This window comes from Octodon degus, unplaced genomic scaffold (assembly GCF_000260255.1).
Source record: "Octodon degus isolate 3935 unplaced genomic scaffold, OctDeg1.0 scaffold00017, whole genome shotgun sequence".
NCBI lineage: Eukaryota > Metazoa > Chordata > Mammalia > Rodentia > Octodontidae > Octodon > Octodon degus.
Window position 1 is genome coordinate 14,897,802 of NW_004524593.1, and position 6,123 is coordinate 14,903,924.

Genomic DNA, 6,123 nt, shown 5'->3' on the forward strand with positions numbered 1-6,123 from the left:
CACCGGGGGCTGCTAAGTGGAGCCAGCATTGACTCTGGGTCCTAAGCGCACTTGGCCCTTTTTCCAGATGGTCCCTGGTCCCTGCCCTCTCCTGGGCGTGTTGGGATCCGTATAGCTCAGCAGCCCTCGCAGGCCATTGTGTTCACTGCTCTGTTCTCCTGGTGCGTTTCTCCTTGGAGGCCTCTGGGGTCGCAGGTAGTCACCACGTGTCTTCAGGTAGGAGCAGCCCACCCATGCGGTGAGTCTGGGTTGAGGGGTGTTAAAGGACCACGTGCCGCCACCTCCTTCTTGCTTGATGTCTTTCTCTTTGCTCCCCTGTGGGCTTTAGTTCTGTTGTAACCAACAAATGAGACAACTGGGAGACAAGTCCAAAAAGAAAAGAGCGCTTTATTTTAGCTGGTACCCAGCGGCCACACCCGGCACAAAGTGCCTGAGTGTGCACCCAGGAGGGAGAGACAAGGGTTTTAAGGCTGAAAACCGCAAAGGGGAGGCCTTGTGACTTGAGCGCCAGGGAATGCAGCACAGGGGTCAGCGTCCGCCTTCGGGAAACAGGTTACATTTTATCAACATGTGGTTACAATTTTCAGGAAGAATAATTACAATTTATGGTACGATGTTGATCACCGGGACGTAGTGTGTGGAGCGCTCTGGGGTAAGAAATAGTTCAGATCTTAACCTTTAACACACTGTGGTTTAGAACAAAGGAATAGTTTGAACATTAACAAACTGTGTTCAGAGGTCCGACGGACGGCTTGAGCCACCAAGGTGGAGTTTAAGTTGTCAGCTTATTACCAAACAATCCTCATTAATAAAGTTACAGTGGAAATGTACAGAGGTGTATAATACAATGGCTATTCTGGTTACAAATGGAGTCAATCACATAGCTGTTCTAGTTACAAAAATGGAGACGGTTACATAGGTTATAACAAGTTCTCACTTCAGAGGCTTCCTGGGTCCTGGGGACTCATCTCACTCTTTCTTTTCCTCCCCAAGTTGTTACAGTCCAGTGTCTGGACACTAGATCTCAGAGGGGCTTTTTTTCTGCTTCTTGCCACCCAGCATTTCCCAGAACTACTTGACTACAGTTTTCAAGAGCTTTCTCTCCTTAGGAGGAAAAACTGATTTAGGACATTAACTCATGCTTGTTAGATATTTTATATTTTGTAGAAAGTGGCAACTGTCAAAAATTAGATGGATATGTAAGTAAAACATCTGGGTTCTTTGTAAATAAGTTAAAATATACTAAAGATATTTGCCAAGTATAAATCTATGTATTTATTGTTTCTTAAAATTTATAAATAATATACTTGGGTCTATTAAAATGTATTTCATAAATTATATATATGTACATATATATCACATTGTGACCTATGATCAAAAAATTAGTTGACCTTTTAATAAATTTGAGAGTGATTATTTTAGACTAATTAAAGTATCTGAAAATGGAGACCTGTCAAATTAGAGATAAGTTAAAAAAGAGCTTTATGGGCCGGGGATATGGCTCAGTAGAATAAGCACTTCCCTGGCAAGCTCAAGGGTCTGAGTTCAATCCCCGGTTCTGCAAAATAAATAAATAAAAATAAAAAAAATTAATTAATTATAAAAATGAGCTTTATATAGTCCTAAAGTGACTGTCATATTTGTTCATTATTTTAAGATATTCTAAAGTCAATTATTTGTATAAGTACTGTTCATTTAATAGTCTAGTAAGTTTTTCAAGCAATAGTTTTAAGAACAGGAAATATTTTGCTTTACACTTTATAGCTCTTCTCCTCTGTGCAGAGGGCTTGCTGTCCTCCTGCGCCACAGCAGAGCGTGCTGCAGAGCAGGGGAGGACTGGGGTCTGCCCTTGCACAGCTGCCGCCTAGCAGGGCCCTGAGCCTTGTAGGCAGGTCCACAGCGCGAGAGTTAGAGGTCTTAGGACACCTACTGGGTGTGTTATCCTTAAGTAAGCCGTGAGAGCTCTGGAAGCCCAGCCAGACAGAGAGCCCCTTGTGAGCAATTCTGCATTAACCTAATGGCTGAAAACCTAAGGTTTGTGATCTACTCCTTCTGCCAACTGTTTGGGTGGGCAGGATGCTCACATAGAGCCTCCTGCTGTTTCACTGGCAGGGAGTGATACATGGGGAGCAAGCCCTTTCTCCTTGGTTGTTATGGATTTTGCAAACAAGGGTGTCTCCTACATGATGTTGGGCAGGTCCCAGGGGCTTGCACTGTTCCTGAGTTAACCGTCATGAACAACTGTCAACTTAATGTGGAAAAGAACTGGCTGGAAATTTTGAGGTAGTTTGTATTTTCATTTATTTATTTATTTTTACTGGGACTCAAAGTCAGGACCTTGCACTTCTCAGGCAGGTGCTGATACTGCTGAACTATATCCCCAGCCCAAAGTTTGTATTTTGTGGATGGGGTTCACTTACATTTATTTGTTTTCATGAACACGTGATTTATTTATATTTATTTATATTTAGTGCAGGCTCTACAGGGTCTACAGGGTCTCACTACGTAGATTGGACTCACAGTGCTCCTCCTGTTTTCAGCCTCCCAAGAGCGGGATTACAGGCCTGTGCCACCACGCCCAGTCTCCATAGTTTGTCTCAGCATGTCCCGGGGGTGGGGCTGGCACAGCATGCCTGGTACTGAACCCCCGCCTCTGTGCTCTGCCTAAGCAGGCACTTCAGTCCACTGAGCTATCTGGTCAGCCTGATCACCTGGTTTTATGAAAACAATTTCTATGAAATATTTAAGCAAAAAAACTTGACAGCTATGACTTACTTGTTGCTGGGTGGGTTTGTTTATATGGCTCAGTGCTAATGGCCTTACAAGATGCTCAAAAGGCTTGCTTGTTTCTCTGTAACAGATAAACTATTATTGTCTAGTCTTTGCTTAAATTAGTATTTAAATATGGTCCTTAAATATACTTTGTTTATACAGAAAACCCTTGTAAGCTTCAGAAACAAATGATGTATTTTGTTATATTTTATATATATTTTTTATATGTATAGTGTTTGCATTTATATATGACACTTAAAGTTTGGGACAGAGATCAGAGTAATAAGATACTGATAGCCTATGTATGGGGTAGCATAATTTTGTTTGTTTGTTTGTTTTGTGGAACTGGGGATTGAACTCAGGCCCTTGCGTTTGTCAGGCAAGTGCTTATTCTACTGAGCTATCTCCCCGGCCCCAGGTAGCATAATTTTGTAATGATCTAAAAGTTATGTTTTTGTTCAAAATTTATCACGTATCTTAACAGTATATCTCTTTCAATAAAGACAGTTTAATCTAAGGAAAGTAATAAGAAAGAATTACAAATGTATATACCAAGATAATGTCAGAATCTTTATGTTTAAATGAGTCTTAAGATACTGATTTGTTCTAAAAAAAATATTGATCTGTTCTTAATAACGTTTACAACCAAGGTTTAAGAGAGGTTTTACTTTTGTTACAATAATTTATTGTTTTTCATATTTAAAAATTAAGCCTTAGGAAGTTTGTATTTACTTAGGTATCTGTTTAAGTTTTCTTTCCAATTCTGGTTACATAAACTTTTATTACATGTAATTTGTCTTATTTTTAAATTGTAATTATGTTGGTGCAAATCAGTCATAATTGCTGTCTTAATACTCCTTGAAAATAATTTAATTGAGGGCTGGCCAGATAGCTCAGGGGATGAAAGCACCTGCTTAGGCAGGGTCAGGGACTGGGGTTCAATTCCTGGCATGCTGTGCTGACACCGCCCTGGGGGTGCATTGAGACTTTGAATAAGACTGGGCATGGTGGCACAAGCCTGTAGTAGTCCCAGCAATTGGAAGACTGAAACAGGAGGATCACTACAAGTCTGATCTGTGTCTTGAGACCCTACAGGTCCTGTACTAAATACATTTAAAAAAAATAATTTAATCGTTTTGTATAAATTCCTACTTTTGCATCACTTATAGTCGTAAAGCTTGCATGAGTCATGCACTCAGTGGATATGTCTTGCTCTTAGTTGGTAAAATAGATATTAATTCTTGTACATAATATCCAAGATTTCTGTAGTTCTATATGCACATATGTAAATGATGTGCTTCTCCCAAATGTTAATCTCATTGGTTTATAAGAAAAGGAGACTTTTTTTGTGTGATACAGCTTTCTGACCAAATGAACCTTGTCTCACAGAAATATTGGCTTTCTCTAATTAATTTGGTCACTGTGCGTCTCAGTTTCAGACCATGGTGCAGCTACGGATGCTCTTACTGGCTTCTTTCATGTTGGCATGTATCTGTTGTAACTCTTATTTGTCAAAGCTCTAATGTTTTAGGGTACTGATTACAGGAGAGGCAGGATTAGACCTAACACCGAGCCATTCTTTGCAAGTATCCAGTATTGCTCAAATTTAGCAAGAAAGATTTCATGACACTGATTCCAGCATCCCCTGTCACTTCCCTTCCAAGGCGAGTGGATGATTCTGCCTGACAATCACCCAGGAATGGCACCTTAGCACCACTGGTCACAAGCCGTTAACTGGCAAAGCCTTTAGAAGAGAAAACAAGGCTTTCAGAGACAACAGGAGAAAGTTACGACCACCAAAGACTCATGTATGTGTCAACTCTATTAAAAAGAGAGCTTCGGAAGTTAGGAAAGAGATTTTGTAGCCACAATTGCCTGAAAAGCAGAACGTACTTCTAGCGGGTGTAGCTGTTAGATATCTCCTGTTTTTAGCTTTTGCATTTGATTTCACAGTTTTTACTGATGCTTTTTTGCTCAAGCATCTGGCTTCCCTTTGCTTACGCTCCATCTACCTTTGATGGTATTGATGCACCAGTTCAACGTTAGAAAGACACACAGCTGATGTGGTACCTTAAGGCTCTTGAGATTGAGAGTGACATAACCTAGCTAGCCTGGACCCCTAGAGCAAGGGCTTTTGCCCTAAAACTTGGCTAACATTCTAGAATAGGATGTTGTAAACACTATCAGTCGACAATCTGTTGTGTATGATGTCCCAGCAAATCTTGCACTCTTAGCTTGGTGACTCCTGTTGTAATGGGGGAAGATGACCTGTTTTAGAGGCACACTCTTTAAATGACCAATGTGTTCATGTGCAGAGTAGAGCAGGCATCTGACCCAAAGTTTAAGATAGCATGGGACAGATGCAAAATAAAGGCAGAGATGCCAAGGTTTCATCCTACTTTCAATTTCCCACCAGACCTCTACAGGTCCAAGTGAAGAGTCAGTGCTTTTAGGAAAAGTGGCCTGTGAGTCCCCCAGACAGGTTCAGTTAATTTGCTACAGCAGGTCAAGAAGTCAAGGAAAGGCTTTACTTACATTTATCCCTTCAGTATAAGGGATACTGCTACGGAGCAAGGGCTCAGGGCCTGACATGCAGAAAAACCAATGCTATGGCATCATTTTTTAAATTTAATTTAATTTTATGTATTTGGTACAGGATCTCTCTATGCAGCTTGGACTTGTAGTGATCCTTCTGTCCCTGCCTCCTCAGAGTTGGGATTACAGGTGTGTGCCACCACAGCCAGTGTTGGTGGCCGGCCCAGTGCACCCGGCGCAGGGCCGGCACGGCATGTGGTATGGGGATTGAACCTGGGTCCTCGTGCTTGCTAGGTAGACACTTAGATCACTGAGTTATCTCCATGGCCCCTCTGGCGCCATTTTTTTTGTCCCCAAAAGAACTTTTTTCGCTAAAAAGGACAAGAACAGAAACAAAGTCCAAATCAGTTTGTATTGAGGGAATTTATATATATGAAGGATATATATGAAGAAGCTGTTTGTTGATTAGGTGGCAAAAAAGGCAAATTTTATGGGTCTTTTGTGTCAGGAAAGATGGCACAAAAGGTTGCATGTCCCTTTCTTTCTTTTTTTTTGGCGGAACCAGGGATTGAACTCAGGCCCTTGCGCTTGCCAGGGAAGCACTTATTCTACTGAGCTATCTCCCCGGCTGGTTGCATGTCTCTTTAGGGAGCTAGTACCATGATTTTGAGCTTGTGATGTCAAAAGGTAATTGGTCAGATGAGATGACCTTTGTGCACGTCCACTCCTAGAAAGCAACCACTGTTGAGATTCTGGAGGCATTTCCTGAAGGACAACTTAAGAACTTGTTACCCATGGAATATATTTCCAAGTGTA